A 23,081-nucleotide genomic window follows, 5' to 3' on the forward strand; every position below is an offset into this window, starting at 1 on the left:
CCATGCTTCATGACTTTCTGGAAGAGTCTCTCATGAGGGACCTTGTCAAATGCTTTGCTAAAGTCCATGTAGACCACATCAATTACCCTCTTCTCTTTGCTACCATCAAGGAGGAGGTTCAGGAGCCTGAAGACACACTCTCAATGTTTCAGGAACAGCTTCTTCCCCTTTGCCATCAGATTTCTGAATGGACATTGAATCCATGGACACTAACTCAGTATTATTTCCTTCTCTTTTTGCACTGCTTATTTAATTTAATATATATATAATTCTTATTGTAATTTATATTTTTATTATTATGTATTGCAATGTACTGCTGTTGCAAAACAACAATTGTTATGGCCTGTGCCAGTGATATTCAACCTGATTCTGATTCTGAAATTCAAAGCAGACTGAAGGATGTCTTTCACTGAGCTGATGACCTGCCAGCAACACTTACATTCATTCCCGTACGTGCACCTGGGAACGGTCGGGAGATCGGAGAGCTCTCTGTCCCACGGCTGCTCTTGATGAACCTTGGTGCAGGTCCCTGCATCTTCCTCCACGCGCTCTCTGCAAACCCTCAGTCCGCCAAGAGGTGAGCTACTGCCTCTGCCTGCGGGTTGCCCGCGGTGGGCGTGATGCACCGGGCGTATGCAGGAAGGATCTGACTGGGCTGGCATTCATCGTCCATCCCTTTATTACTCTTTGGAAGGTGACACGAACTGAAGTGTATTCTTGAACTTCCAGTCTTACAGGGGAAAAAATGTCTACATTGCTGCCGAGGAGGAACAACGAGGAGTGGCAATATATTTCCAAGACAAGATGATGGGTGATTTGGAGGAAAGCCTGCAGAGGGTAATGTTGCCCTTGCATCTGCTGATACTGGGGGGGGGGGGGGGCACCTGGGAAAGCAGTGTATCAGATGGACAGCTGAAAACATGGCATTGTTGGTTTTAGTGCCAAATTATTAATGTGACAAACACACAATCTTTAATTTCCCACTGCTGTTGGCATCTGAAATCTCAGTGAAAGAGGGGGGTTAAAATAATCTTACCACTCAGATGAGCTGGAGGGGGGTGACGGTGGGGGGGGGGGGTATTTCTAGTGTTTCAGCCAAGGTTTGTGCTGAGTTGGATAACTTTAGAAGAGGTGGCAATTGGAGTTCACTTTGAGTTAGTGAAGGGGGCATCATGGCAGTGCCATTACAGAGGGCTGTCAATGGGTTAATACTCAAGAAGCCCAAGCTGTTAATCTAGAAAATGTGATATCAAATGTGGGGCATCACGGTGGTGTAGCAGTTAGCTCCACGCGGTGACAGCTTGGAGCTTGGATGTCGGAGTTCAGAGTTCAGTTCCGGTGCCATCTGTCTGTCCGTTCTCCCCATGGGTTTCCTCCAGGTGCTCCAGTTTCCTCCCAGAGTCCAAAGTCGCACCATTTAGTAGGTTTATTGGTCATTGTAGATTGTCCTGTGATCAGGCCAGGGTTAAATAGCTCGTTTGCTAGGTGGTACGGCTCATTGGGTCGGAATGCGCCAACTCTCTAAATAATAAATCATAAAAAAATAAATAATCGGCAAATTTTCATTTTAAAATGACCAGGACTGTTGCAGTCACAATCCTTAGACAACATGCCAGACTTCTAAAGATTGCAATGGCCAAAACAAAAGTCTCAAACAAGAGAGAATCTGCAGACGCTGTGAAGTCCTGCCAAAGGCTTGAAATGTGGACTGTACTCCTTTCCATAGATGTTGCCCGGCCTGCTGAGTTCCTCCAGTGTTTTCTGTGTGTTGTATCAGGTTTAGTCTCCAGTTTTCCAGAATGTGGCCATTTGGCTGAGAAGTTAAGGTTGGTGTTTGTGGTCCTTCATGGAGCAGATACTCCACGGCATAATGGTGTTGGTTAAACTCAGAATGCTAATTGAAGTGGAGGGGACGCTGGCTAACTGCAAAGTTCTGCTAGGTTCCTATGCTCTGGCTAACTGCGTAGCTCTGCCTTGTGCTTTGTAGTGAAGTGCCTGCAGGATACCAAGGTTATCCCTGACCTGCTTCGGAGTTTTCAAGAGCCACATTTAACTACCTCTGTTTGACACTGTTGGCTGATCTAATCTTCCGCCATTTTGGCACATTGAAAACTGAATGAGAAATTCCACAGAGACCCCGGACAGCCTACTAGAGTCAGATCTCATGTACAGTTTTATCATCTACAAACTTCTGACGTGAATGGAATGCAGACAGCTGTTATCCATACCACTGCTCCAATGGTGGAATATGAGAGATGGTTGCTCCAGTATTTGGGGAGCTGATTTCAACCCGATAAAAGAAACAGTTACTCAAAACCTTCCAGTGTTAGCTTCCAGAGGAAACCTTTGACCCCATGGGCTCTCTCCAGGTGACCGGTTTCCTCCCACGTTCCAAAGACTTATGGGTCAGTAGGTTAATTGGTCACATGGATGTAACCGGGCGGGGCAGCTCCTTGGGCCAGAAGGGCCAGTTACCTTGATGTGTCTCCCAATTAAAACAAATAAAATCTTTACCGTAATCTGACTTTAATTCTATTATGCTTGTGTTCTGGGCATTTTTAAAGAGATGCCCAGCTAAAGAGTTGTATTTACCATTGTAATGTTAATATGCACTAATTATCTGTCCAACAAGAGAAGGCAGTACATGACCCTTGTGTCCCAATAGAGTTCAAGAACAGCTATTACCCCTCAAACATCTAACTTCTGAACCAGCGTGGGTAACTTCACTCACCTCAACACTGAACTGACTCCACAACCTGTGGACCCACTTCAAGGACTCATGTTCTCGATATCATTTATTATTATTTTTTATTTGCACAGTCTATTTTCTTTTGCACACTGGTTGCTTGTCAGTCTTTCGTTGAGTTTGGCTTTTCACCGATTCTACTCTATTTTTTTATTCTACTGTGAATGCCTGCAAGAAAATGACATACACGTACTTTGATAATAAATTTACTTCTAACTCATGACTTTTGAACAATAAGGAGCATCTCTGCTGATGCAACATCCCCATAGTCCAGCAAAGGTCTGAAGCCATCAGTAACTTTTACTCTCCCGTAAGTCACACTAAGGAGTAAAGTTAGAAGCAAGTCAAGGGAACTCAGGCCAGTCCTCACAGAGGGAGTAGAAGTGGAGAGTCTGGGCAATTTCAAGTTCCCGGGTGTCAAGATCTCTGTGGATCTTACCTGGACCCAACATATCGATGCGGCTACAGAGAAGCACAACTGTATTTCATTCAGAGTTTGAGGAGATTTGGTTTGTCACCAAAGACACACACAGATTTCTACAGAGGTACTATGGAGAGCATCCTACCCGGCTGCATCACTGCCTGGCATTTGGGGATGGTGGGTGCTGCTGCACAGGGTCAAACTAAGCTGCAGAGAGCTGTGAACTCAGTCAGCTCCATCATGGGCACCAGCCTCCGTAGTATCCAGGACATCTTCGAGGAGCGATGCCTCAAAAAGGCGGCATCCATGATTAAGAACCTCCCATCACCCAGGCCATGCCCTCTTCTCATTGCTACCATCAGGGAGGAGGTACAGTAGCCTGAAGGCACACACTCAGCGATTCAGGAACAACTTCTTCCCCTCTGTTATCAATTTCTGAATGGACATTGAACCCATGAACATGACCTCACTACTTTTTTTATTTCTATTTTTGCACTAATTATTTTATATATATATATATATATATATATATATATATATATATACTTACTGTAATTCATATTTTCCTTTTATTATGTATTGCATTGTACTGCTGCCGAAAAGACGACAAATTTCATGTCGCATACCAGTGATATTAAAACTGATTCTGAGTTTGTTCAAAAATCATCAGTAATCAGGTAAGTCTGACTCCACGGCTGTGCAGTTGAACTATTGATCTTAAATCCTGGAGTCAATCAGAATGCAGAATGATCTTTACTGAAACACATCATGAAAGCTTAGTCTGTTCACTTCAGTTTAGTCAAATAGGTTCCTGGTTGCTTGTAGAAACAGACAAAATGCCAGAGGAACTCAACAAGTCATGTATGGAGGGAAATGGACAATCGGGTTAAGACAGGAAAGAGGGGGAGATAGCCAGTGCAAAAGGTGAGGGGAAGAGGTGAGGAAGGAACTGCTGGGTGATAGGATCCAAGTGAGAATGAAGTAGAAGCTGGGAGGAGATAGGTAAAAGTTACGAAGGGTTGTAGAAGATGGAGTCTGAGAGGAGATGACAGTGGACCGTGGTATAAAGGGAAGGAGTGGAACTGGAGGGAGGAATGTGTGGATGATGCTCAGATTTAGAGGGCAAGGGAGGGTAAAGAGATGGGGTGGGGGGCTGTAGGATGGGTAAAAAAGGGACAGAGAAGAGAAGTTACTGGAAGTTAGATAAATTGATGTTCATGCCATCTGGTTGGAGGACATCAAGGCAGAACATGAGGTACTGTTCCTCTGACCTGTGTCCAGCCATTGTCAGACCTATCGGTGGGGGAGTGGGAAGAAGAATTATAGGGGGTTGTCTGGTATGACAGGCAGTTCGAAGGTGCTCAAAGATGCCGAGAAGACTACACCGCATGCAGTAAATGACACCGGTCTATCACTAATATGTTCTGCTACTACCTGATGTCAGACGTCATGCTGAAGCTGACACACTGTAACCTACGGCATATCGGCTACTGCCTGGAGTTAGATTGAGGGTGACCAGCAGAGCTCTGGCACTGAATTCTAATTCTGGTTGCACATTTGCTCTGGGGGGGCCATCTCTGATCACATAGGCTGAGCATGGCAATGGGTTCCTGCAGCCTAGCCACAGGCCACAGCAGCAACATGAAACTTCTAGCCAGCAGCCGAGGAAGCCTTGCCATACCTTGCCCATCTTCTATTCTGTGTGATATGCCACCACTTCAACTTCATGGTCAATAATTCATTAAATCCCTTCAAAATGAGTCAACTGTCAGCTCTACTTTTAAACACTAGATCCCAAAGAGGAAAAAAGGGTGAATTACAATCATTATGTTTAATAAGAAGCAAAGAGCAAACTTACCCAAGACCAGTATGTGCTTCAGAATTCCTTCAGTCTCAAGGGAGCTGAATTATCAGAGGAGCTTCTCATTGTGCCTGGCAATTTGGTTATATTGAGATTATTGAGGAAGTTAATCACATCAAAGTACTTTGAGATGTAACTGTGCCAGCAGCTGGACATTTTGCTTCTGTCAGTAAAATGTTTATCCGCTTGGCTAAACAAGTGAAAAGAGAGGATGGCTGGGCCACACTTCATACCATCAGCATTGCGAGCTTTGTGTCCAACCACGTCAGCCACTGGTTCTGTTCCATACACACAAACACATCCATCATCCCGGAATCCCTGGTTACCGGTAGGCGGGAGTTTTGTTCACACTATAATCTGTATGCCCTACTACATTTATTTAGTCCTTCACCTTCCGTTTCATAAGGGTATTATATTTGATGCTTTTGAATTCAGGGCTGTTTTTCCCAACAAAATTAAACGTGCACAAGAAACCAGCCCAACCCCCTTCATCACCTTCAGGTAGATTGTCTCTGGAGTTTTGCTGTTTTCAATCTCCGTTCTGTCTCCAAGGCAACAAGGGATACGTACATGGGTAGCTGTTCCGTGTCTCCAGGATCAGAATTTGTCTTACCCAGATTCCATACTGCGATGGTCGACAATCAGCTTTCCAAGTTAACAAATGTCTCTTGTTAAAATCAAAAATTATTAGAGGCAACCTCACCCTCTGTCCTCAGCCTGACCCCCATGGTCTAACTCATGGTCATCATAGCCAGGGAACCTTCTGACATCTCAGAAGCTTTTGCTTTGGGCTGTTTCTCATCTAAATGCTGATAACTGACAACACCCAATTCTAATCTCTCTCACCCCTCCACTGTCTGAGGTTTTAATGATGCTTGCTCTCATCATACAGTGCTGGATGAGCAGAAACTTTATTAGATTAAAATTTGGGTAAACCCACTCTCTTATCTCCAATTGCCATTCCAGCCAAGGTAGCACCGAAGTGTGGGCTCTATTGAGATCATGGGTTAGGCTAAGTTCTTTCTTAAGTTTGTAGGGATGATTCTGGGGACAGAGAGGGGAGCAGGAGCTCAGTTTAGAGTTTAGGGGTAGGGATGTGGAGGAGTTGGAAGTTATGCTCTGTTCTCGAAGGCCAGTGATGTGGAGGGTGATAAGGGACATCCGAGGTCTAGGCCTTTGTTCTGCGCTCGAAGGCCAGCAACGTGGACGGGTGGTGAATGACATGCGTGATGCCGGGCTGTCCCAGGTCAGTGGATCCTAGGAAACCCAAAGGCCAGAAACCCAACCCAAACCCAAAACCCAAAGGTGTTCAGGGTCCAGTTATCAACAAGTCCGGGGATTGATACTGAAGATCTGGAATTGGAAATTCAATGGCCAGACGGAGACCCAGAGGCCCGAAGGTGTGTCGAGGAGTTGGAGAACTGTCCATGTGGGTGGCTGGAAGGGAGGGACTTGGGCTTGTTCTGGTGTTGTTGTTTTGTTGCCTGCTGTGATCATTCTGTTTTTGCATTTTGTGTTGTTCTGCCGAGCATTGGCACCAGAATGTGTGGTACCTCCTTCAGTTGTGTTGGTTGTTAACACAAGCACTGCATTTCACTGTATGTTTTGATGTACAGGAGGTAAATAAATGAATCTGAACCTGAGCTTTCCCTTGTCATCAATTCCACCCATGCCCCTGGTCGCAGTGAATCAGTCTTTTAGTCATTCATTATAATTTAGTCATTATATTCAGATCAGCTGAAACCCTCTGGGCTGCTTCTGTCCAAGTTCAAACCAGCTCCCCTTCGTATGGTGATAGACACAATTGCATACTTAATATTTCAGTAATATTTGAGTAGGCTTGGTTGATTCATTTGAATAATTCATTACAGGTTATACGTAAAAATATGTGAATTGCATACCATATAACCATATAACAATTACAGCACGGAAACAGGCCATCTCAGCCCTTCTAGTCCGTGCTGACGCTTACTCTCACCTAGTCCCACCTACCTGCACTCAGCCCATAACCCTCCATTCCTTTCCTGTCCATATAACTATCCAATTTTTTTAAAATAACAATACCGAACCTGCCTCTACCACTTCTACTGGAAGCTCGTTCCACACAGCTACCACTCTCTGAGTAAAGAAGTTCCCCCTCGTGTTACCCCTAAACTTTTGCCCCCTAACTCTCAACTCATGTCCTCTTGTTTGAATCTCCCCTACTCTCAATGGAAAAAACCTATCCACGTCAACTCGATCTATCCCCCTCATTATTTTAAATACCTCTATCAAGACCCCCTCAACCTTCTACGCTCCAAAGAATAAAGACCTAACTTGTTCAACCTTTCTCTGTAACTTAAATGCTGAAACCCAGGTAACATTCTAGTAAATCTTCTCTGTACTCTCTCTATTTTGTTGACATCTTTCCTATAATTCGGTGACCAGAACTGTACACAATACTCCAAATTCGGCCTTACCAATGACTTGTACAATTTTAACGTTACATCCCAACTCCTATACTCAATGCTCTAATTTATAAAGACCAGCATACCAAAAGCTTTCTTCACCACCCTATCCACATGAGATTCCACCTTCAGGGAACTATGCACCATTACTCCTAGATCACTCTGTTCTACTGCATTCCTCAATGCCCTACCATTTACCATGTATGTCCTATTTTGATTAGTCCTACCAAAATGTAGCACCTCACACTTATCAGCATTAAACTCCATCTGTCATCATTCAGCCCACTCTTCTAACTGGCCTAAATCTCTCTGCAAGCTTTGAAAACCTACTTCATTATCCACAACGCCACCTACCTTAGTATCATTTGCATACTTACTAATCTAATTTATCACCCCATCATCCAGATCATTAATGTATATGACAAACAACATTGGACCCAGTACAGATCCCTGAGGCACACCACTAGTCACCGGCCTCCAACCTGACAAACAGTTATCCACCACTACTCTCTGGCATCTCCCATCCAGCCACTGTTGAATCCATTTTACTACTTCAATATTAATACCTAATGATTGAACCTTCCGACCTAACCTTCCATGTGGAACCTCGTCAAAGGCCTTACTGAAGTCCATATAGACAACATCCACTGCTTTATCCTTGTCAACTTTCCTAGTAACCTCTTCAAAAGATTCAATAAGATTTGTCAAACAATGCCTTCCACGCACAAATCCATGTTGACTGTTCCTAATCAGACCTTGTCTATCCAGATAATTATATATACCATCTCTAAGTATACTTTCCATTAATTTACCCACCACTGACGTCAAACTTACAGGCCGATACATCATCACTCTACCACGTGATACGAACTCGCCTCGCATAAAGTACACATGAAGTTAGACTCGCATTTCAGACTCTCTGCCTCTTCCTTTTGACTAGTTTAACGTTTTAAAGACACAAAACAAAGCAATAACACTCCTTAGTTCGGCATCTCCTTGATTTAAAAATGCTTCCTGGATTTTCTCCTCCACGACCACTTGCATTTCTACAGTCCCTCACCTCAACTCGCCATTCATGTCACTTTGGTCTTGTGACTGCCAAACTTACTCTGCGAAAACTTTGACCATGTGTGACTTCAGAAACATCTGGATTCAGAGTCTGCAATTCCTTCCCTTAATCTCTCTGCTTCCCTTCTTCCTCTTAAAAACCCTTGGTATATCCTGCCTCGTTGACAAAGCTTTAGGGCACCCTTTATTAAAACACTTTTTTTTATCATTACAGTCCGGTGAAGTGCTTTGGGAGGTTTTTTAACATTAAACTATCAGATCCAAGCAGTGGAACTTCAGCTGAACGCAGATGTATGAAGAGTGGAGGATGGGAACCAGCCAGAAGTGAAATATTCAAGTCCTGTTTCAGATGAATGAATTTTTCTCATTCCTGCCATTTCTTAGTTCTTCGGAGAGTCAACTGAGCACTCAGTCAGAATTAAATCCTCAATTTAAAAAAAACTGCAATCATAACTTCCTTTGGATTGTAATTAAACTTGTCTTTGGAACCTAGCAGAGTGTTATAGTGAACTTTGCAAACCCAGGTTCAAAATAGAATAGGGTTCAATGCTTGTAAGCAGCCACTGGGCTGGTTTTCATTTGGTTTATACCAAATATGGATGCTGGTACAAAGTTTTAATCTGCAAGAGTTGTTTACATGTTACTCTGACAGGCAATTAGCATTGTACTGGATATGAGTCACAGTTGCCTTTACACAAACTGAAGGAAATTGTCCTTCCCTTGCATTTCAGTGAAAATGATTTTTAAGATATTTTAAAAATAACACTGAAAGGATATTGTGAAGACCTTACATCACTGGTCTATGCTGACACAGGCTACACCATCCATACAAAACCCAAACATTGACAACTTTGTGCCAATCGTCAGAGTATTGTAGCCCAACACATTCAAAGCCATTCAGGTGAGGCTAAGGAGGCAGATTAAGTCAAAGTGCTTCAATTCTGTCGCAGTAAGATGTATTGAAAATTGTTTTGGCGTGGCACTCCAGGGGCAGCACCTCGCTCCTAGGTACTTTGGCAGGGGGTGACATCAGATTCTGCACCGAATGAGGCTTAGCACCAGCTCGCCATAGTCCACACTGGAAGGCACATTCTGCTTGAATTGCCTGACAGCAGGACCTGTGCCCGAAGTGTGCGCTCAAGATTTAATTTGATACCAGCCCCAGTTCTGCAGCCGCTGTATGAAAAGGCTTGTCCACACACGCAGATACACTCACTGTGTTCAGAACCTCCTCAACCTAAAAACATAGCCACTGAATATATGTTCGTGGTCTTGGGCTCCTGTAGCCCATCCACTGTGATAGACATTCTGACACGTTCTTCTGCACACCGCTGTTGTAATGTGTGGTTATTTGAGTTACTATCAGCTTGAATCAATCAGGCTATTCTCCCCTGACCCTCTCTCATTAACACCAAAGGCATTTTCACCCTCAGAACTGCCCACTGGATGTTGTTGTTTGTTTTGCACACTATTCTCTGTAAACTCCACAGACAGCAAGTCCCAGGAGATCAGAATTTTCTGAGATACTCAAGCCACCCCATCTGGCACCAACAATCACTCCATAGTCAAAGTCACTTAGATCACATTTCTTCCCCATTCTGATATCTGGTCTGAGCAAATTGACCACTTCTGCCTGTTTTTTTATGCATTAAGTTGCTGCCACATGATTGGCTGATTAGATATTTGCACTAATGACTAGATGTACCTAATAAAGTGGCCACTGAGCGTAGGTTGTAATTCAGACATCACTGCGCAATCACACATGCATAAGTGTTTTCATTGCTCTGAATTACAGGAAATCTTTGCTCCAGACAGACTGGGAGTGTCCCAGTGATTTTCTGACCTTAAGAAACTTTAGAGTGAAGTTTTGTTTCTTTGTTCTCATGCCTAATTTTGTCTGGCTAACTATTGCCTCTTGTTGACATAGTTAGCTTTGGTTTAGGTTAAATACAGTCACACTGGCAAGAATATTTGAGCTGGAATGGAAGTGGGGAGGGGGCTGAACGTTTTGTGCCAGCAATAACCAGCTCCAAGTTGGGTCCAGACCAGACAGGTGGAGTCTGAAAATCTCCCTCTCTGAACAAATTGCCGTGATCTTTGTTGAGCAACTCTCATTCATACAAAGTTCCAACATCCATTTCCTGGACGAGATCCTTGAGGTATTTCAAAGCAAGGTCGTTGATTTGTACTGAATATTGGTAAATACTACTAGGAATGGAGTTGATAAGATTGATTTAAATATATTCAATTTACTGAGCTCTGTCAATGTACTAAAGCATAGAACTGTGCCCTGCAATAAGTTCTTTAGTTTGTACACGGATCTCCCACCCGCATGACACTTCTGTGGGTTGGAGGAGACCGTGTACCACATGTACCTGGAGTGTGCGAGGTTGCAGCCCCTTTTTGCGTATCTGCGCGGGCTGCTTCTCACTTTCTGGTTGCATTTTAGCCCCACCCTATTTATATATGGTCATCCAGTAAGGAGGGGAGCATGGAGAGATGAGGATGTCCTTGTCAACTTGCTCCTGGGGCTGGCAAAATCAGCCATCTATGGGTCTTGGAAATGGGTGGCAGGAGGATCTGCCCGGGCAGACTGGCTGGCAATATTTAGGGAGTATGCTTGTGCTCGGGTAAATATTGAAAAGGAACACGTGCAGTCCACAGTGACCTTAGAGGAATTCCGGGACCGTTGGGCTCCACGGGGTGTAAATGCCATCATTTGGTTTAATGTGTGTTGTCTATTTGTCATGGAGTAATTGTGTTAGTCACTGTTTTGTATATATTGTATAGCATCGATGTTTGTAATAAAGGAATTTTGTAAAAAAAAAAGCATCCCAGGGAGCTTCACAAGACCACTTCCAAAAGTAATTAGCATTGGAGCACATAGGAGACCAAGTGAGTGGTCTGATAGACACAGCGAGGTTGAGAGGCAGCCCTAGTAGTTCACGTTGCATTTACAACCAATAGTTCAAACAGCATCACGTCGAGAAGTGGAATTTTGAGGACGGGAAGGTGAAGAGGGGAGAGGGAAAGGGAGGGGAGGTAAAAAGCAAGTGGAGAAGAGGAGGTGTAGAAAGTGAAGAAGAGGAGGAAAGAGGGAAGTGACAAGAGAAGGGGGGTGACAGGGGGAGGAACAGTTAATGACTGTTCGGCCTCTCTGGCTGTGTGTGAGTCACCAACTATTCGCCTCTCGATTACGGTAAGGCCTTGCAGCATTAACAAAGCTGAAGGAATGAGAGAGCACGTGCTCACATTTAGAAAATCCAGGAAAACTTAGTGGCTCGGTCTGAAGAGAGGGACTTGATCCGTTGTTCCACACCTCCCTTTCTGTTGCTAAATCCCTGCCCCCATCACTAAATGGCAAATGGACTTCGATGTTACCAGATGTTTATCTACTTTGAACCAAAAACAAGATAGGGCAGGATACTTTCTAAATGGTGGAAATGTTATAACAGTGTAGGCACAAGTGGATTTGGGTCCTGTGCTCACAGGCCAGTGAAATATCAAGTATCTGGTTCAAGCAATGGAAGTCCCTGTAGTTCACCACATGTCTCCGAGAGTTATTGATGGTGCATCAGTCCCATGATTTAATATTGCAGGCAAAACCCGACAACACTCAGCTCATTTGCATTACGTTGGATTACTCAGCTCATTTGCATTACCAGAGGGAGGTGAAGAGAAGTAATAGTTCTGTGCATGGGAAGGGGGGGGGGGGGGGTGATACATTATGTATTCATGTTTATTTTGACCCTTACACCCGTAAGGCTTTCAGACTTCCCTGTGTGTTACATTCTGAACGTAATGTGTGGGCATTCTGGGTAGATGGTTTACAAGTAAATTAAACAGCAACACACTTGTTCCTCACGTACATCGTGCACGTTATTCACAGCCACCCAGCTTCCCAGTACCACAAACAACAGTTCAGAAGGGTTAAAATGATCTAAAATAGCCGGGGACTGCTACGTGGGTAAGAGGAAGCCCTTTTCAAGGTGGTGTTGAGGGAGGGGAGATGTCCTTTCACCCTCAAAGGTGGATGGATCCCTTCACGCACACAATCAGACAGAGGTCAGTAGCGTTGGAATACAGGATGAAGTTCAAAAACTTAAAGTAAATGTTGGTCCCTCAGGGAGTGTCGTTTCAGAACGAATCACGAGATATAGCAGAAATGTTCATAGTACTTTTGGATTGTTCTTAATGGTAAATAATCAAAGATAAAGAGAGAGAGGAATGTAAAACAATCTCTATCACCAAAGAAAATATTCTAGGCAATGTCAAAGGCCAGTGAATTCCCTGGACCTGATGACCTGCCTCAAGGCCGTTGAAGGAAGTGGCTGCAGTGACAGTGGATGTCTGTAATCTACCAAAATCCTCTGGATTTTGACAAGGTCCCAAAGGATTGGAAAACCACAATTATCACATGCTGTTCAAGAAAGGATATAGGCAGAAAGCTGCAAACAATGGCTTAGTTGGCTGAACTTATGTTTTTCATCCTTTTCAAATGTGCTGTCGGGAAAATATTAGACTCCTTTATTAAGGTGGTAAAAGAAAGGCATTTAGAAAATTAGTATACAAGCATGAATACATGGTTTTATAAAAAGGGAAAAGGTACTTGATAAACTGGCAAGTGTTATTTGATGATGTAACAACAGGGTGGATAACGGGAAATATTAGCCCATTTGGCCATCCAATCTGCTCCACCATTTCTTTCTCATATCTTTCTCAGTCCCAATTTCCTGCCTTCTCCCTGTATCCTTTCATCAAGAATCTATCAACTGCTGCCTTAAATATACATACAGACTTTGCCGCCATAGTTGTCTGCGGCAACGAATTCCACACTCCGTCACCACACTCTGTCTAAAGAAATTCCTCCTCACCTCCAACCTAAAAGGACACGCCTCTATCCTGAGGCTGTGTCCTCTGGACTTACAATCTCCCACCATAGGAAACATCCTTTCCACATCCATTCTGTCCAGGCCTTTCAACATTTGATAGGTTTCAATGAGGTCACCTCTCATTCTTCTGAATTCCAGTGAATACAGGCCCAGAGCCATCAAACGTTCTTCACGTGACAAGCCATTCAATCCTGGAATCATACTTGTGAACCTCCTTTGAACCCTCTCCAGTGTCAGCACATCCTTTCTTAGACAAAGGCCCCAAAACTGCTCACAATGCTTCGAGTAAGGCCTCACCAGTCTCAACATCATATCTTTGCTTTTATATTCTAGTCCTCTTGAATGAATGCTAACGTTGCATTTGCCTTCCTCACCACAGACTCAACCTCCCAAGATCCTTTTCACCTCAAAGTTTTGAATTTTCTCTCCATTTAGAAAATATTTCTTCTACAAAAGTGCATAACCATACACTTCCTGACACTGTATTCCATTTGCCACTTCTTTGCCTATTCTCCTAATCTGTCTAAGTCCTTCTGTAGCCTCTCTACTTCCTCAACACTGTCTGCCCCTCCACCTATCTTCATATCATCTGAAAACTTGGCCACCAAGCTATCAATTCTGTCATCCAAGTTATTGACGTATAACGTAAAAAGAAGTGGTCCCAACACAGACCCCTGTGGAACACCACTATTCACCAGCAGCCAATCAGAAAGGGCTCCTTTATTCCCATTCTTTGTCTCCTGCCAATCAGCCACTGCTTTATCCATGGTAGTATCTTTCCTGTAATACAATGATCTCTTAACTTGTTAAACAGCTTCATGTGTGGCACCTTGTCAAAGGCCTTCTGAAAATCTAAGTACACCACACCCACCGATTCTCCTGTCTATGCTGCTTGTTATTTCTTCAAAGAATTCCAACAGATTTGTCAGGCAAGATTCTCCCTTAAGGAAACCATGCTGACTATGGCCTATTTTACTACGTGCCTCCAAGTAGCCCAAAACCATATCCTTAACAATCAACTCCAACATCTTCCCGACCACTGAGGTCAGACTAACTGGCCTATAGTTTCCTGTCTTCAGCCTCTCTCCCTTCCTGAAGAGTGGAGTGACATTTGCATTCAAAGGCAACACGAGTAAATCTGCAGATGCTGGAAATAAAGTCTGAGTTCTGCCAGCATTTTGTGTTTATTTTTGACATTTGCATTCAATTTGATTCGATTTGTTCGGCATGGGTAGAGGAGTTGCCTAGTGCAGAAAATAGTTGTAAAAAATCAGTCATTTTTGAATTAGCAGTTATTAAGAAGTGGGGTGCCAAATGGATTACTTCCTTCGCTGTCATTAATGTAAGGACTCAGTGAAAGAACCAAGTATTCTGTAGCCACGATTCCCGACGGTACAAAGACAGGTCCATTCGCAACTTTTTAAATTAATTTTTCATGAGTTTCTATAATGCGACAAAACAAAAAAACAGTAAAAAAAAGGTTTATACGGTGCAAACCAAACGTATCAAATGTACAGTTCATAACAATTAAGAAAAAGCACCCATAGTAGAATCGTATAGAGTTAGCTACCACCCCACCCTCCCACTACCCAGCTCCAAGCGAACCTTATGATATATAGAAAAGTTAATCAGAACTCTTATCACCACAGAGCTGTATTTATAAAAAGAAGGTATATTGCCTACTACCTGAACTATAATATTTTTACCATCAAAAAAACCCGTAAATCTTAACCGTAAGAAGCTGGAAGTAAGGGATTTAAATGCAAAAAAAGGGAGGGATGCACCCTTAATCTAAACGGGCATTACGAAAATATTCAAGAAAAGGTCTCCACACCTTTTGGAACTTTATATCTGAATTAACAAGTGAATAATGAATCTCTTCAAGGTCTAAGCAGGACATAATGTCTCTGAGCCATTGAGCATGAGTGGATGGGGCAGCGTCTCTTCACCTAAGAAGGACTGCACGTCTGGCCAAAAGAGAGGTGAAAGACCATGTACGATGCTTAGTCGGAGTCAAATGCATGTCAGCTTCTCCCGAAGTACTGAAAAGAGCAATCAGAGGGTTAGGTTCCAAGTAGCAATTAAGTATTTGAGATAAAGTTAAAAAAAAATCTCTCCAAAACTTCTCCAAGCTAGGACAAGCCCAATACATATGAATAAGGAGTCCTCGCCCCTCCCCCCCCATACTTATCGCAACAGGGTCCAATATCAAGATAGAACCGCGATAATTTAGTTTTAGACATATGAGCCCTGTGTACAACCTTGAACTGTAAAAGGCAGTGGCGAGCACATAGAGAAGTTGAATTAACGGACTTGAGAATTGAATCCCAAACCTCGTTGGACAGAGGAAAATTTAAAACTTGCTCCCAGGCAGTTTTAATTTTGTAAAAAGGGGGCTCACCTCAACATTGCTAACACATGTCGAATAGTAGGAATGAAACCTTTACCGAATGGATTCATATGAAGAAACAAATCCACAATATTTTTATCAGGTACCTGTGGTGAACTACATATACCTGTCTGGACACGCCCCCCCCGCTGACTGCTCCTGTGGCTCCTCCCACTAACCGTGGCTCCTCCCACAGACACCGGTATAAAGGCGATTGGGGCCTGAGCCCTGCCTCTCAGTCTCCAGGATGTAGCATGGTGGTCAATTACTGCTTGTTCTTTCTTCCAGTCAATAAAAGCTGATATCTCGCCTCACGTCTCTGAGATATTGATGGTGCATCAGTACCTCAGGAAAGATTGGTATTAAAGGGTTGATAAAATGTCTAATTTGGAGATATCTAAAGAAATGAGTGTTGGGTAGGTCAAACTTTACAGACAATTGTTCAAAAGATGCAAAGTACTTGTTTAAGAAAAGATCTTCAAAGCTTCTGATGTCCTTTCTGTGCCGGTCTAGAAATGTGAAATCCTGCATAAAAGGCTGAAAAAGATGATTATGTAAAATAGGACTAGAGAGAGAGAAACCGTGAAGCCCATTATATTTTCTGAATTGAGCCCAAGCCCATATTCTTAGAGTGTGTCTGATAACCGGATTAACAATTGATGTAGGCAAATGGCAAGGAAGTGTGGATTCAAGAAGTGCAGAGATGGAGAAATTCTTATTAGAGTTCAACTCCATTGTCACCCATATTGGGCCGTGAGACTGATTATAAAAGTAAGACCAAAAGATAAGACAACGTATGCTGGCTGCCCAGAAATATAAACAAAAATTGGGCAAGGCCATACCACCTACCCTTTTAGATTTTTGAAGGTGAGCTTTATTAAGTCTGGGTCATTTGCCTTTCCATAGATAGGACGAAATAATAGAATCTAACAAGTCAAAAAAAGCTTTAGAAATAAAAATTGGTAAAGATTGAAATAAGCATAAAAATTTAGGAAGGATATCCATTTTAACAACATTAATTTGACCTATCAGAGACATGGACAAAGGTGACCACTATGCTAAACTCTGTTTTGTATGATTTAAAAGATTAGTGAAATTTTCTCCAAAAAGACGCTTATAATTTCTTGTTACTGTAATGCCAAGGTAAGTAAATTGATTATTTACTACTTTAAAAGGGAGGTTATGAGATTCTAATATTTGTGCTTCTCTATTTACTGGAAAGAGTTTGCTCTTATGTAAATTAAGTTTGTATCTGGAAAGCTGGCTGAATTTGTTAAGGAGTGAAAACATTGGGGATAAGGAGGTAGTCAGGTTTGATATAAAAAGTAAAAGATCATCAGCATAAAGAGAGATTTTGTGCTCAACACCACCCCCCCCCCCCCACCAAATCCCCATCAATTCAACACAACTATGAAGCGGAATCGCCAAATGCTCTATGGCCCTCTTTTCGCAACTTTTAAGGAAGATGCAAACATCCTGCAAAAGGATTCAAATGGGTGAAGAGATCAGGCAAGGAATATAATGTGGGAAAGTTTGAGGATGTGCATTTTCAAAGGAAGAACTATAAATTATAAAAATATTGTGGTATAAAGGGTTCTCAGTACATGAGGTTAGCACAAAGCTACAGCAAGTAATAGGGAAACTAGTGGTATGTTGCTCTTCATTCCGAGGGGTTCTGGCTGTAACACAGGGAAGTTTTGTTGCACCTTTACAGGATGCTGGTAAGATTGCACCTGGGAATTTTTGTAACATTTTGTTTTCTGTGTTTAAGGATGGATAAATTTACTTTGGAGGAAGTGCAGAGAAGGTTCTTTCCTGGGATGAAGAGGTTGACCTATGGAGAAAGATTGATCAGTTAGGGCCAACACTTACTGGATTAGCAGCAATCTTGTTGGAACGTAGAAGGTAGTGAGGGAGCCTGATAGATGGATGTTGAGAGATTGCTTCTCCGAGTGGGGTATCCAGAACTAGGAGCACAGTTTCAGAATAAAAGGCTATCTATTATGACAGATGAAATGAGGAACTCTTTCTCTTAGTTTCTTTGGAACTGTTAATTCCTGAGAACTGTGGAATAATTGACTATATTGAAGATGGATATTGACAGGTATCAATGGATACAGGCAAAGCACATGGGGAGAGAGTATGGAGGTGTCACTGAGACCAAGATTGGATTGTTCATGATCTTCGGAATGGTGAAGCAGTATTAAATGACTGATGGACCAACTCCTCCACTTTTAGTTCTCATCAGCTTCAGCTGCTGTTCAATTCACCACACACCCATCACTCACCAGTCTCTACCAGACCCACTCAGCAACAGTTCGTGCTGAAGCACCAAGACCACATATAAACAAGAGCCCATGGAATTCCAGGAAAGATACCAGCATGGGCATAAGATTGGCCAACTAGCAGGAGGAAAGGAGTGGGATTAAAAGGGTCTTTTTCTGGTTGGCAGCTGGTGATTAGTGTTGTTCCACAGGGGCTGGTGTTGGGTCCACTACTTTTCATATTATATATTAATGATCTGTTTTCGATACTGTTGGGGGAGATGTCTCATCAGGGGAAGGCAGCAGCAGCCGAGTTCATGGCACCATGGGTGGCTCTGCGGCACAGGAGGGAAGGAAAAGGAGTGGGAGAACTATAGTGATAGGGGATTCGATTGTAAGGGGAATAGATAGGCGTTTCTGCGGCCGCAAACGAGACTCCAGGATGGTATGTTGCCTCCCTGGTGCAAGGGTCAAGGATGTCCCTGAGCGGCTGCAGGACATTCTGGAATGGGAAGGTGAACAGCCAGTGGTCGTGGTGCACATAGGTACCAACGATATAGGTAAAAAACAGGATGAGGTCCGACAAGGTAAATTTAGGGAGTTAGGAGATAAACTAAAAAGTAGCACCACAAAGGTAATAATCTCTGGATTACTACCAGTGCCACGTGCTAGTCAGAGTAGAAAAAGGAGGATATTTCAGATGAACATGTGGCTTGAAAAATGGTGCAAGGGGGAGGGATTCAAATTTCTGGGGCATTGGAACCAATTCTGGGGGAGGTGGGACCGGTATAAACAGGACGGTCTGCACCTGGGCTGGACTGGAACCAATGTCCTAGGGGGAGCGTTTGCTACTGCTGTTCAGGAGGATTTAAACTAATGTGGCAGGGGGATGGGAACAAGTGCAGAGAGACAGAGGGGTGTAAAATGAGGGTAGAAGCAAAAAGTAGTAAGGTGAAAAGTAAAAGTGGCAGGCAGGCAAATCCACGGCAAAAAGCAAAAAGGATCACTTTTCAACATAATTGTATAAGGGCTAAGAGTGTTGTAAAAACAAGCCTGAAGGCTTTGTGTGTCAATGCGAGGAGCATTCGTAACAAGGTGGATGAATTGAATGTGCAGATAGTTATTAATGAATATGATATAGTTGGGATCACAGAGACATGGCTCCAGGGTGACCAAGGATGGGAGCTCAACATCCAGGGATATTCAATATTCAGGAGGGATAGACAGGAAAGAAAAGGAGGTGGGGTAGCATTGCTGGTTAGAGAGGAGATTAACGCAATAGAAAGGAAGGACATTAGCCTGGAGGATATGGAATCAATATGGGTAGAGCTGCATAACACTAAGGGGCAGAAAACACTGGTGGGAGTTGTGTACAGGCCATCTAACAGTAGTAGTGATGTTGGGGATGGCATTAAACAGGAAATTAGAAATGCGTGCAATAAAGGAACAGTAGTTATAATGGGTGACTTCAATCTACATATAGATTGTGTGAACCAAATTGGTAAGGGGGCTGAGGAAGAGGACTTCTTGGAATGTATGCGGGATGGTTTTCTGAAGCAACGTGTTGAGTAACCAACTAGAGAGCAGGCCATTCTAGATTGGGTATTGAGCAATGAGGAAGGGTTATTTAGCAATCTTGTCGTGCGAGGGCCCTTGGATAAGAGTGACCATAATATGGTGGAATTCTTCATTAAGATGGAGAGTGACATAGCTAATTCAGAAACAAAGGTTCTGAACTTAAAGAAGTGTAACTTTGAAGGTATGAGACGTGAATTAGCTAAGATAGACTGGTAAATGATACTTAAAGGGTTGACTGTGGATATGCAATGGCAAGCATTTAAAGATCGCATGGATGAACTACAACAATTGTTCATCCCAGTTTGGCAAAAGAATAAACCAGGGAAGGTAGCGCACCCGTGGCTGACAAGGGAAATTAGGGATAGTATCAAGTCCAAAGAAGAAACATATAAATTAGCCAGAAAAAGCAGCACACCTGAGGACTGGGAGAAATTCAGAGACCAGCAGAAGAGGACAAAGGGCTTAATTAGGAAAGGGAAAAAAGATTATGAGAGAAAGCTGGAAGGGAACATAAAAACTGACTGTAAAAGCTTGTATAGATATGTGAAAAGAAAAAGATTGGTCAAGACAAATGTAGGTCCCTTACAGTCAGAAACAGGTGAATTGATCATAGGGAACAAAGACATGGCAGACCAATTGAATAACCACTTTGATTCTGTCTTCACTAAGGAGGACATAAATAATTTTCCGGAAATAGTAGGGGACCGAGGGTCTAGTGAGATGGAGGAACTGAGGGAAATACATGTTAGTAGGGAAGTGGTGTTAGGTAAATTGAAGGGATTAAGGGCAAATAAATCCCCAGGGCCAGATGGTCTGCATCCCAGAGTGCTTAAGGAAGTAGCCCAAGAAATAGTGGGTGCATTAGTGATAATTTTTCAAAAGTCCTTAGATTCTGGATTAGTTCCTGAGGATTGGAGGGTGGCTAATGCAACCCCACTTTTTTAAAAAGGAGGGAGAGAAAAACTGGGGAATTATAGACCGGTTAGTCTGACATCGGTGGTGGGGAAAATGCTAGAGTCGGTTATCAAAGATGTGATAACAGCACATTTGGAAAACAGTGAAATCATCGGACAAAGTCAGCATGGTTTGTGAAAGGAAAATCATGTCTGACGAACCTTATAGAATTTTTTGAAGATGTAACTAGTAGAGTGGATAGGGGAGAGCCAGTGGATGTGGTATATTTAGATTTTCAAAAGGCTTTTGACAAGGTCCCACACAGGAGATTAGTGTGCAAACTTAAAACACACGGTATTGGGGGTATGGTATTGATGTGGATAGAGAATTGGTTGGCAGGCAGGAAGCAAAGAGTGGGAGTAAATGGGACCTTTTCAGAATGGCAAGCAGTGACTAGTGGGGTACCGCAAGGCTCAGTGTTGGGACCCCAGTTGTTTACAATATATATTAATGATTTAGACGAGGGAATTAAATGCAGCATCTCCAAGTTTGCAGATGACATGAAGCTGGGCGGCGGTGTTAGCTGTGAGGAGGGTGACTTGGATAGGTTAGGTGAGTGGGCAAATTCATGGCAGATGCAATTTAATGTGGATAAATGTGAGGTTATCCACTTTGGTTGCAAGAACAGGAAAACAGATTATTATCTGAACAGTGGCTGATTAGGAAAAGAGGAGGTGCAACGAGACCTGGGTGTCATTGTACACTAGTCATTGAAGGTGGGCATGCAGGTACAGCAGGCGGTGAAAAAGGCAAATGGTATGTTGGCATTCATAGCAAAAGGATTTGAGTACAGGAGCAGGGAGGTTCTACTGCAGTTGTACAAGGCCTTGGTGAGACCACACCTAGAGTATTGTGTGCAATTTTGGTCCCCTAATCTGAGGAAAGACATTCTTGCCATAGAGGGAGTACAAAGAAGGTTCACCAGATTGATTCCTGGGATGGCAGGACTTTCATATGAAGAAAGACTGGATCGACTAGGCTTATACTCACTGGAATTTAGAAGATTGAGGGGGGATCTTATTGAAACGTATAAAATAAACACAATAGGCAGCGATTTAAACAGAGAGAGGAGAAATGGGCTAAAAATTCTATATCTGAATGCACAAAGTGTCAGAAATAAGGTGGATGAGCTTGAAGCTCAGGTGTGAATGGGTAACTATGATGTTGTTGGGATAACGGAGACATGGCTGCAGGGAGATCAGACCTGGGAAATTAATGTACAAGGGTATACGTGCTATCGTGGGGACAGAAATGTGGGCAGAGGGGGTGGGGTAGCCCTGTTGGTGAGGAATGAGATTCAGTCCTTTGCAAGGGGGGACATAGGATCAGAAGAAGTAGAGTCTGTGTGGATCGAACTGAGGAACAGTAACGATGGTCTGCATCCTAGGGTACTAAAGGAGGTGGCTCTGGAAATTGCGGATGCATTGGTAATCATTTTCCAATGTTCCTTAGATTCAGGATCAGTTCCTGAGGATTGGAGAATGGCTAATGTTATCCCACTTTTTAAGAAAGGAGGGAGGGAGTAAACAGAGAACTATTGACCTATCAGCCTAACATCAGTAGTGGGGAAGATGCTAGAGTCCATTATTAAAGATGAAATAGTGGCATATCTAGATAGCAGTGATAGGATTGGGCCGAGCCAGCATGGATTTACCAAGGGCAAATCATGCTTGACTAATCTATTGGAGTTTTTCGAGGATGAAACCAGGAAGTTAGACAAGTTAGATCCAGTGGATGTAGTGTACCTCGATTTTCAGAAGGCATTTGATAAGGTCCCACATAGGAGATTGGTGGGTAAAATCAGAGCTCATGGCATTGGGGGGAAGATATTGACATGGATAGAAAACTGGTTGGCAGATAGAAAGCAAAGGGTAACGCTGAATGGGTGTTTCTCGGAATGGCAGGTGGTGACTAGTGGGGTGCCACAGGGCTCGGTATTGGGACCACATCTGTTTATGATTTACGTCAATGATTTAGATGAAGGTATTGAGAATAACATCAGCAAGTTTGCTGATGATACTAAGCTGGGTGGCAGTGTGACATGTGATGAGGATGTTAGGAGAACTCAGGGTGACTTGGATTGGCTGAGTGAGTGGGCAGATACTTGGCAGATGACGTTTAATGTGAATAAGTGTGAGGTTATCCACTTTGGGAGTAAGAACAGGAAGGCAGATTATTATCTGAACGGTGTAGAGTTAGGTAAGGGAGAAATACAAAGAGATCTAGGAGTCCTTGTTCATCAGTCACTGAAGGTGAATGAGCAAGTGCAGCAGGCAGTGAAGAAGGCTAATGGAATGTTGGCCTTTATTACAAAGGGAATTGAGTACAAGAGCAAGGAAATCCTCTTGCATTTGTACAGGGCCCTGGTGAGACCACACCTGGAGTATTGTGTACAGTTTTGGTCTCCATGGTTAAGGAAGGACATCCTGGCTGTAGAGGAAGTGCAGTGTAGATTCACAAG

The sequence above is a fragment of the Hemitrygon akajei genome, chromosome 7, assembly GCF_048418815.1.
Source record: "Hemitrygon akajei chromosome 7, sHemAka1.3, whole genome shotgun sequence".
NCBI lineage: Eukaryota > Metazoa > Chordata > Chondrichthyes > Myliobatiformes > Dasyatidae > Hemitrygon > Hemitrygon akajei.